The sequence below is a fragment of the Corvus brachyrhynchos genome, unplaced genomic scaffold, assembly GCF_000691975.1.
Source record: "Corvus brachyrhynchos isolate BGI_N302 unplaced genomic scaffold, ASM69197v1 scaffold23, whole genome shotgun sequence".
NCBI lineage: Eukaryota > Metazoa > Chordata > Aves > Passeriformes > Corvidae > Corvus > Corvus brachyrhynchos.
In genome coordinates this window covers 4,779,864-4,791,437 of record NW_008238983.1, presented here as the reverse complement: position 1 = coordinate 4,791,437, position 11,574 = coordinate 4,779,864, and the positions used below count along the sequence as shown (strand labels likewise).

The 11,574-nt window shown below is 36.3% G+C and overlaps 1 protein-coding gene and 1 long non-coding RNA gene across 2 annotated transcripts in view; one reads left to right on the top strand and one right to left on the bottom strand.

The window, feature by feature from the left end:
• Window positions 1-10,700, top strand: part of LOC108447770 — a 20,742-nt gene extending 10,042 nt beyond the window's left edge. Inside the window, exon 3 of the long non-coding RNA XR_001863454.1 lies at window positions 10,606-10,700. This is a non-coding gene — a long non-coding RNA (uncharacterized LOC108447770). The remainder of the gene's footprint in view (window positions 1-10,605) is intronic.
• Window positions 1-11,574, bottom strand: part of LOC103618747 (cadherin-12) — a 442,407-nt gene that overhangs the window by 310,859 nt on the left and 119,974 nt on the right. The window lies entirely within an intron of this gene.

Genomic DNA, 11,574 nt, shown 5'->3' with positions numbered 1-11,574 from the left:
TTCAAATATACTCAGTGGTTTTACTACCACTATAACTATTTAATAAAATAGCATTATAGATAGCATTGAATGAATAAATTGTAGTAAAAATAAGACCCTACTTGATTTCCTATGCACCACTAATCAAGACTAAGCACTTCTTAAGTATGCAAATATACCCTCTTCACATTTTCAAGAAGACTTAATGAAATCCACAGTTTTGAATAGAAGAACAGAGTAGTTAGAACTCCCAGAAAGAGGCTCTATCTGAGAAATAGGAGTACTAGCTGTTTTTGAAGAGAAACCTGAATGTGTTTCAATGTTTTTCATAATTCCATATAGTATTTTTTTTAAGACCTTGTCAAATGGGAAGTAAATATTCCCAGAAAATTAAAAAGGGGTCAATGGTCATGTCAGTCTTTAGAGTGGTACATCCTTTTATGTTGCAAACATTGGCTTGAGTGCACTGCAAGCATTATAGCTGTCATACCCAATATACAGACCTGAACTCTATCAGTCACAATGAAGTTTTTAATGAAGATATAATTTTTGTTTATTTTGTAAATCCATCTAGGATTACACATTATTGATTGCAGCCAGCTGAGCTGCAAAGCTTGGATAATGAAGCCTGTGAAATTAACCAATCCTCCTTAAGAAATATGGGAGTAGAAAATCCAATCTCTGCATATCTGCATTACAAGAATCTGGTTTACAACCTGGCAAATCAAGTCTTGTTTTGTTGATTGTAAGCAACTAAGAGTAGGCAGGTTCTGTCACATAACATTCAAGATATTTACTAGATGGTGAATGATAACAGAAATTTTTGCTTGGTGAGATAAATTACTCACTTGAAAGTGTTCACTTTTCAAATTGCATTTCTGTCCATAGCCTTATTATTTTAAAATGGCTGCCTTTCATATATCAGTTAAAGACAATTTTTCATAGCTTAATGTAGCCCTCCAGCATCTATGTGGACAGAAGTGCATTATGTAATGCAAACTTTACTATATATTCAAGAGGGAAAAGTGAGATACCCATTTATTTTTCTAAGACATCACTTCAAATTTTAAGTACTTGTCAGATTCAGTCTGCCAAGTTCAATATTTACTAGTTTATTTTGGCAGAGATATATAAAAGAATATTTGATATCCCAGTGCAAAGTAATATTTGGTTTACACCTCATTTTCATCTGGTGTTGATCAAAATAACTGAAGCAATCTCATTTGATGCCAGAAGATAAACTGGCTAGTATTTGGCTTCTTCCTAGCATAAAAAGAAAGAGGGAAGTACTGGATTCTGGACTTTTCTTCTTCCTCTTTTCATCCTCCACCCAATCCATATTTTATTTGCAGTGACGTGGTATATAAAAACACTGTTTATAACTTTTTTTCAAGTTAACATTCTAAAAAATATTTCTATTTCTTATACCTTTATTTTCTAAAGTACTCCTATTTTCTTACTGCAATTTACTTTATTATTGTGATCTTATCCTCTATTTTGTTTTCCTTTAGTAGGATCATCATTTTCATACTGCCAGCACTGTTATTATTGCTGTTCAATGCAGTTCATGGCGAGCCACTCACATTTATTTCTTAATTGTTCTGCAGTTATAGCCTCTTTTATAGGTGTACTGCCAGGTGTTTTTCTGTTTTTCACACTTCTTTTTTCACAAGTTTGAAATTTCTAGCAGGCTTAGTTTCCTTATTTTGGAGTATCAGTAGTGTCAGTACAGTCTGCTGTATCACAATGCTGCATTTATATACAGTAAATTGTAGGAATTCAAATGTGCTTCTCTTTTCTAATGTGTTTTCATCCCTGGTTCTTATTCTCCACAATTTATTTTACTCCTCACAGTTCACATTAATCTAGAATTTATTCTCAGCTCGACTTTGAACTTTTTTCTGAATATCCTAACTCCATGTGCTCAGTTTTTTGTCTTTTTTAGTTTCAGCATTATTATGCACACACTGTGTTAATGCAGTTACCTGGTTTGGGGATCTTAACTCCCCCTATCCACTAAAGCAAGGACATTCAATATGTTCAAAATTGATGAATTCCATACTATCAGTCCATGGAGTATGATGAACACTGAGAGCAGTTACACCTACTGAAGAAAACACAAACTCTGTTGCAGAAGTAAGGGATATTACAGTCCTCTATTTTACTTTTAATGCAAAAGTTCCTTTTCTGAATGATAAGATGTTTCTCCCCAAATTCTGCTAGATTTTTCCCACAAGTGACTCTGTAAGACGTCTTATTGCGTTTTGAGACACAAACTCCAGCATTTTGTCTTCAGCTTTGGCATGATAGCAAATGCTTCAAAGAGAATGAGAAATTGAGCAAATATACAGCGTAGTATTACTTCTCACCTTTCCAGAGCCAGAGGCATGTCTAACAGATCTGAAGGCTGCATCCAAAGCATTGCATTTAATGGACATCATGGGAACCATTTCCTATGAAATTTCCTCTTCCCTGCTTAATCGTTGGATGCTCTTGGTTTTATCATTTGCCTGATAATTTCAGTAGGGGCCTTCTGGCTTATTTTTTTTTCTCTTTGTTCAAAAAGAATTATCAAATAATCTTTTTTTTTTTTTTTTTAACTTAAATAACACATAAGGCATAAAAAATAGCTTGTAACTTGAGCCGGATAGAAACATGTTAAAAAGGTTAGGAGACAACAATCTGTCCTTGCATAAAGCACAGTCACATTATTACTTGATATAGATATTCATATTCTTGACTATTTGACCAAAGTCATCACACTTGCTGTGCAATATGTTATTATCAGAGGGCATATCAAATTCTTAACCAATTATTGAATACATAAATAAAAGTGTAAACTAAAATCCTGATAAGTTTACTACTTTTTGCAAGAAAAAACTCTTCCAAACAGAGTTTTACAAGCTATTTATTTCAGGCTCTGCAGTTTCTCTTTTTTTCCCCCTTATTTGCTTGAGAGAAAGAAATTACTGGCATGATATCACATCCATATTTTAAATATAGATTTGCAAAATGCAAATAAGAAAATAGTTAACCGCTATTTCTATTTATGATGAAAAGTGTCAAGAAACTGGAAAAAAAATTGTATAGAGGCAAAAAACATAATTCCCGTTTAAGAAAACAAACCCACTCAGTATAAATGACCAAAGTAGTAGTGAGGAGAACGGAGAAGGTATATCACTAAGCCAGAATAATTTTAAAATTAATTCTACCTAATTAGATTGACAGTGTAGCACATAGGAGGAAACCAACACCATTTAAAGGAATATTACTACTTCATATAAACAATTTCTTTTTCATCCATACAAAATTCTGCCCATCCCAAAACCAAAGCATCTTAAAGTTTGGCTCAGAAAGTCAACATAGGACTTGTCCTTTCATCAGTGTTTATTGAACTCTCTAGCCCAAATCTTGGATGCTATCAGGTTTCTAGTCACTCAGCAGCCAATCTGTCTTCTTTACTCCAGTTATAAAAAGTTTTATCACCTTCCCACCTTTAACTAAGGTTTTCTATCCTTTCACTATGCTTCTGTGTGGGGAAATAAACCAAGAGCTGCAGAAAACCCCTACACAACCCTCCAGTTTAAAACACTTAGAACTTGTATAGCAAGTACTTTATGCCCAGTACAGCTGCTGGCAGAGAAATTGGCTCCGATCTTACCTCCCACGTCTCCTGCAGCTCAACCGCTTCCGCTGGGTAGTTGTTTATTTCTCTTTTCCTTTCATATCCCTGACCTTTTTTTCTAATGTGTTGAGCTGAGTTTGGAGTCACGGTGATGAATGAGATGTGATCATAAGAATCACAGTGAGGGTGCAGTGTGCAGGGCTGTTTCTCAGGAAGCATAGTAGCAGACGGAGGAGGGGGGGAAGTGGAAATCTGACAGGTTTAGCTTGCTGACAGCCCATGTTTATAGGCTCTGTAAAGAATACAGATGAGACAGAGGAAAGGCAGAGACGACAATGACATAAATCTTAGCCCCAGTGTTTTCAGTCCAAAAAAGTGAAGAAATAAGATCAAGTTTGGGGTGCTGTTAATGGCTAGTCTGTCACAGAGCTGAACCTCTTCACTGTCTGCTTCTTTAGATGAGATTAATAGATACACTCCACTCCACTGTACGGTACTTCTGCCATCTGCACAGAAAATTGAAGCCCTCTCTCCCCTTTGACCACAAAATACTTTAGGTAATAAATGAGTTAGGCATTCTAGTTCCAATAAACAGGGTAATAGATCTGCATAGATTAAAGTAAATAAATAAATAAATAAATAAATAAAGTGAAGTGGCAGAATAAAGACCAGCCTCCATTCTGAAAGCAGCAGTCAGCTCCTCAGCTGCTTCGAACACTGTGTTGTTTGGCTACAGTGGAGCCATGCCAGTTTGTATCAGGTGAGATTCTTGCCTCTTGTTTTCATTTTTTAAAAAATCCAAGTAAATTTCAAATAAATTCCAAAGCACTAAATAAAGAATGCAAGATTTTATCTAATAGCAAATTTTTAAATGTTTAGAAATTTATTCCCTCTCCAATATCCCAGATATAGTAGCAGTTTCTTTCATTGTTTTGAATACATCCACCAAGAATGTGATTTCTGTGATGCAACTGGATCGTCAATAGGCTACATCTTGTAGATAGACTTTTTTAGAGCTGCTCTCATTTCTCAAGTTACACTTATTCCTACAAGAGCTACAACTTTTCACAATTCACAGTCATGAAAAAATAAGACCAAGAATGTAAACTATCACTACAAAGTATTTTCATTCTTTTTAACCAGTTATCACCAAGGAAAAAAAGGCAGTCAAAGTAAAAGTAGCCTGTCTAGACTCTGGAAAAGACAATATTAATTTCCTTCTCAGAAGCTGTAAAGTCTGTATGTACTTTCATTCATCTGAGTCCAGTGCTAGGAATGTAATATATAATATTTTCCTTGCTGCCATTGGTAGATTACCATGTTGTTGAAAGTAATAAAGAGAAGGCCATTATACCCAACTGAACTAACAGAAGAGGTCAAAGAGCACATCAAGCACTTTCATTTAGACAGAAAAACCACAGTGAAATATAGATGTGTTTTCCCCACTGTCTTCCAATAGCAACATCTACTTTCAGGCCAGGTATCATGATTTTAATAGCGTATTTGTTAACTGGAAGCTGTTTGTTAACTGTTTCAGCCTCCAAAATTATGCATGCCATCCTAGAGGTCTAATCCACAGAGTTGGTTCAGCTGTCCATCAGCATGTGAAAAGTCAGCCAGCACAACCTTAGTTATGTAGTGTGTGAAGGCAGAAATGTACAGGACGAATAGCACCGTTTCCCATAATCAGCCTTTAGATGAAGGCACTCTTGTTGGAACACGTGCTAAATGTATACAAATTAAGATTAAGAAAAGGAGCAAGTTTTGATGAATATCAGACCTCTTTAAGGAATGTAAAAAAAGAATAATCACTAACAATTCTTGAGAGAGAGAATGATTCTCTTCCTAAACTTGTGGGGAGGCGAGGGTATAGAGGGAGGAGGGAAGACTTCCATTTTAAGATCTCAAAGGATTACATACCTCTCTCAATAGTCAGCAAAGTAGCAAAGTATCATATTGATACATATTAACAATTTGTTAACTTACATAATTTATCAAGTTTAAGTGGTTTATCCAGTATCTCTGAGAAGGTATAGAAACTGACTTTAAATTTCCTGATCTAATTCTGAAACGATGCTGCATTAGACATGCCTCCTTTATAACTGCTTGTACTGAGTCCCCAAATGCTGCATTAAATGGTATATACTTATCAGCTCCATTATATTTATGCAGAATAATTTTATTTCTTCTAATCTCCCTAGAAAAACAATGACAAAACAACAAAAAAAAAATTATCTACAAGAAATTACATTTCTTGTTATTGTTTCCTTTGGAGCACTTTTAAAATGCTATCGGCTCTTCTCCTATAGGAGATCCTCCTATAAGGAGGACGTGAAAAAGAAAATAGTAAAAAAAAAGGTATATAAATAGAAAAAATAATGTAAATACATTAAGTAAAAAAAAAAAGCCAAGCCAACAAACATCCACGATTACTCAATGTACATATCTGGTACTCACCAGAGAATCAACCTTGTATACAGCCTCTTGAAACTACTGTCAATTAACACGGATATTTCATGGCAGTTATAGTTCAATTTTTCACATACATCTGCAGCTGAAAATTGTCAAAGTGATAAGCTAAGGCTTCAGCTTTTACTGTCTTCCACTTTTGCACTGTTTCCTATAAGCTGATTACAATAAGGAAGACTGATTCTGCAATTAGTTTGGGAAAAGGGGAAAGAAGGCAACCAAGTTTTTACTAGTTCCTGTGTGCTCATAATTCTAGCTCTTACGACCTCCTAACCTGTGACAATAGAGGCCTTTAATACCTGTGCCAGACCTTGCCCCGCTCTCCGTTAGTCTCATACTTCAACACCTCAAATCATAAATGATAGTTCACACAAAGAGACAAAAAGAGCATTTTTTCTCCCAACCGGTAATGATTTTTGAAATCATATGCATCTTCCTAGCATCTTGAGAGTATAAAAACAAACCTAACCTCTACAGTCAATAATCCTTATGTTTTGTTCTTTGTCTTTCAAAAATTTCCCTCTGAGGGTGTATCTGAACATCAAGAAAAAAATTCTGGTACATTGTCTACCCACCCAAAGTCAAGCTGTCATCTCAGCTGATGATGTTGACATTCACTGTCATATTCAGAATGAGTGAGACTGCTGCCTAGGACTATCGTCAGTGGAACTGTTTCATCCTAAAGCTGGAGACTAGTTCTATTCTCATGCAAAAAAAAAATAAAACTTTGACTATTTCCAGCCTATTGCCTAAACGAATCTTCCTTAGTCTAAGTAGGATGTTAAATCCCAACACTGTAAGTATTATTTATAAAATCAGGGTCTAGGAAGGGGTCTGTTTGAGGTTTAGATTACCTGGTCATTCCACTTAAAAACGGACAAGGGCAAAGAAGTCTACTTGAGTGGAGTTAGCTAAACTAATACGCTATTTTCTTAACAGAGAATTAGAACTAACCCATGCTAACTTCAGGAAACTCTTCAGACTATGCAAGCCTTCCTCTGCTTTGACAACTGCTTCAGAGAAGAAATTACTGAATTCAGGCAGAGATTGAATTGGGTTCTGTCACTTATTTCTCATGCTAAGTCTATGAAACTTCACTAGATAACTGAAACCTAAAAATTATTCTTTTTCTTGGTAGCATGCTGATGCCATGAAGATTTTTGCCTTTTCTTTTATACCCCTTTTATACCTTTTTACAGCTTCTGTATTCCTAGTGCTTTTTGCCTACATTCTTGGACTTGTTTGTTCAGCTAAGAGACTAAACATTTTAGAAGCTTCGTAGCTAGGGATCAGTGTGCCCCAGACCCCAAGGTCCTCTCCAGAACACATTCTGTAAACCAAGATAGAACCATCCAGGGGAAGATTCCTTGGGGAGGGGGGGCTCACTTGAGCCTCTCATTGGGGAATCTTTGATAGATATGCTAATTAGTAAAGCCTATAATGTTATACCCAATGTTGGGGGGACACGGAGAGGAGGAGAGACACAGAGACACAGGGAAAGACTCGGTGGGGGACATCTTGATGCATATGACCTGGACGTGTACACCTAAGGATCCTTAAAAATAAATACCAAGGTAAAATCCCTTTTCCCCTTCTAACCATGTATGCCTCTTGATTTTAAGACCAGGAAAAGGCATCAGTTGCTGGCGACCATGAAGGGACCCTGAAGACCTTGAAACTCGCAGTCTTGGGTGGGAACACACCTTGCTTTGCCCCTCTCTTTGCCGGCAAATTACAGAGGGGCCGGAGCAACAATCTAAGACTGTGACCAGGACTTTAGGACCCAGCACGGAAAGGCATCAATGCTGTAGGGGCTTATTGTGCCAAAGTTAAAATACTAGATTGATGCTAACACAAGGCTCTCAGTGGAATCCATGGAAATTATACCTATGTCATGGATGATGTCACTCCTGCAATAAGGAGAATCAAAGGGTCTTCCCCAGCTTCTGTTGATACACAGGAGATTTCTAATTTGTAGCAGGGAATCAGGCTGTAGATGCAAATAAAAGAGTTCTGAGGGGAACTTCACCAGCCTGCCTGAGGTGAACTTTGCAAGCCTTCCCAAGGTCTTCCTCTTTTCACTACTAAACAACACAGGATGAATCTGGTCCCAAGAGGGGACATAATTATCTAATAAAAAAGGTTTTGTAGCAGTTATTATTTCTTTAGAACATCACTTTAACATTGTGTTGAAGTAAGCCAAATACACAGCTTTTCTTCCTGTATTATCAAGCAGCTGGAGTTTACAAGCAGCATAACTGTTACCAGATCATGCACAAGTCTGTAGAATTATCTAGTCTCCAAACAGAATCTTAAAAAGAGTATCCCAGCAAGCTGAAGGGCATCTAAACAATTCAGTGATATCTCAAATCACACCTTTTTTTTTTTTTTTTCCCACGATGTCCTAATCTTTGACAACACTGCAGAGCCAACACAGCCAGTTTTTCTGTGAAAAATCTTCTAGCAGTGTCATGGACGGGAACAGCCTGACCCCTAAAAGATACTCTGAGGAAGGAATAGAATAGAAGAAGGGCTCAGGCTGTGCATACCAGATTGCAAATGAATAAAGACTTCCTCAAAGGGGGTTCAGAATTAAATGGTTAATCAAAACACTGTGCAGTAAGGATCTCCTCACCCTAGTGTGAAGGCACGTCAGGGGAAGAGCAAGAAGTGCATCTCAAAATGTGTATCAACTTCCTGAGGCATTGTCACAGTCCAGTGAGAGAAGAGACCTCCTTGCTTTTCTTTTTCAATCCCATATGAGGCATGATTCACCAAGGGAATAAGATTTAGTTATGGAGGAAGAGTTATCACAATAAAACTTCAGAAAATGTTATTTGCATAAGACTGTAGTTACTTTCAATTTTGGTGATTTTTTTTTTTTTTCCTTCTTCTTACTTCCCTAAGAGTAAGGCAAAATACTTTTGGACTAGTTGTAGTTTGGAAAAAAAAGAAATCTTAGCCTTCCACCTTCATTTTCAGGGTTTTTTGTTTTGTTTTGTTTTGTTTTCCATACTTCTTAAGAGTTCAACTTATAGAATATAGATATTTAAAAAGCTATAGGAAATCTACCAGCTTCTGAAAGGTCAGACAAAAGGGAGCTTGTTGGCGAGTTTTCATTCAGGCTGCTAAGACCTGACTGGACATTCCTCTTAGTGCAGTATTTGATATTGTTATGACCAAAAAGAACAATAAAAGCTGGGGTATGAAATTTATTTACACCTTTTTTTGTTACACACATTACCAGCTTTCACAGATGAAACAGAATCTGGACTCAAAACTCGACATGAAAAATAGTACTGGAGCTCATTAAATCAGTTCAAAACATATAGTAGGATGGCATCCCTGTTGGAAAAGTTGAATTTGGTGTTATAATCTTTCTCAAAATAAAGTGTTAATGATTCCTCTTACGAACTTCTAGCTTACGAAACAGACAATCTGTTTTCTCAAGAACAGGAGAAAATTATTTCACATATGTTAAGAGGAATAAAACTTAGAAAGCAACATTACCGTTTTTCCCATTCTATCATTTGGTCAGTGACTTTTACATGTCTTCAAAAGTCTTTAAAAAAGTATGATAATATTTCTCTAAATACATAGGAAAATCTTCAGAGTAAAGTCTCAGTAAGTCAGACTTCACTGTCAAAATTTTCCTGATTAAGGAGCTGATGACTTGTCCCAGTATGAATAGCAATACATCTCCATGCTAATAATGGAAACTGTTTTATAAGTGTGTATAGGCGTATATATGAAAATATAAACAGTACTATCTGTATACTACAGGCACATGTACACATACATAGTACAAATATATGCACATATATACAGGTTTAAAGCAGAATAGAATATGTACAAGTTAATATATTACCAAAATATGCAAGAGAAAATCACAGCTAAGTTATAAAAGCACTTGCTTAAGCCCATGACTGACACAGACTGGTGCTATTTTGGCAACTGTCTCACAAAAGCTTAAAACACAATATGTAATAGCACAAACCATGGATGTAAAACAGTGTTGTAGCACAGCTAGCCTGCATGCCATTTTACAGTCTAGAAAAAGGAGTATAAAAGTAAAGAAGAATTTATCAGAAATTTTTCCCTGTTGGAGTTTAGATTCCATATAGTACATAGAGATTATAATGGTTACTATAAGGTTAAAAAAAAAAAAAAAGTAATTATAAAATACTTATGTTTACATTTCTGGATCTCACTCTACTTTTGAGCATATTTTATTTACCTAGACAAAATGGATTTAGGATTGGGCCAGACTAGGTAGCTTAAAAAGATAGAATTGGAAACAGATCTTTAAACGTATATTTAGTTATATACTCAGATTTTTCACTTTATTTATCCAGCATACTAACAGTTTGGAAAAACAGAATAATCCTTTAGCTGTAGTAAAATATGCATTTTTTCCATTAACTATTTCTTCTTCTCTTTGGTATATTTTGTGTATAAAAATGTGAAAACCAGTGTACAGTAATTTAATAAGAATGAACACCATATTAAGAATTCTACTATTTACCTTCTAGTTGTGAGCCAGCTCCACATTACAGAGATTCAACTCATCCCTTAGCCCCTTGCTGAACGACAACGAATGCTGAAACTGCCTGCCTTGGACCCTTCTCCAGTGGTAGGTAAATATCAAATAGATTTTAATCATGACTTATTGTATCATGAAGTTCACTATTTAAGTACTACGGTCCTGTGTGAATTTTAGTACATGATGTTTAAGTCAGCACACACAGCACTCAGTCACTGTCAAGAAAAAAAAGCCAAAAACCTCTAAAATTCAAGCCTAAGTATATTAATACACAAGACAAGAGGAATATTAAAGTTGTTTTCTCATATGTGAAAGATATGATATGTAGTGGTTTGGTCCAAAATACTCATTACTGTTTATCTTCTGTGAGATAAGAATTAGGAGAAACGCAAAGCAGGCACCAAACTTGAGAGAATATAAAGAAGTTTATTAGCAGACCTAAAAGAAGGAAAAAAAAATCATACCACACCTTCAGAACACTTCTCCTCCGCCCCTCACTTTTCTCCCTTCTCCCACTGACAATGTGAAAAAACAGCCCTTGAGATGTTCAGTCTGTTTACCACTTCCATAATAACCTTGTTCAGTCCATTTAGGAAGAGGAGTCTCTCTTGCCCATTCTATGAAAACAATATCACAACGAGACAGCCGCCCGGGTTGGTTCTCTGCTCACATGTGAGTCCCTTCCCACAACTTGCAGCTTTTCCCACAACTGCTTTCAAGGGTCCAGTCTTGAGCTACTGGGGTGCAATTTTAAGGTTGAGCCATTCAGAAACAAAAATTCTCTTCACCCATCTCTGGGAGCATTTCATCTCTAAGAACAGAGGTCCTTCTCCTTCCCTGGGATCAAAGGGTCCTCCTCATCTCCATCTCTAGGACTATCTCTGGGAGCATCTCTAGGAACTGAGGTCTTCTCCTTTCCCATTTGGAGCAAAAGTCCTCATCGCTTCCATCTCTCCCT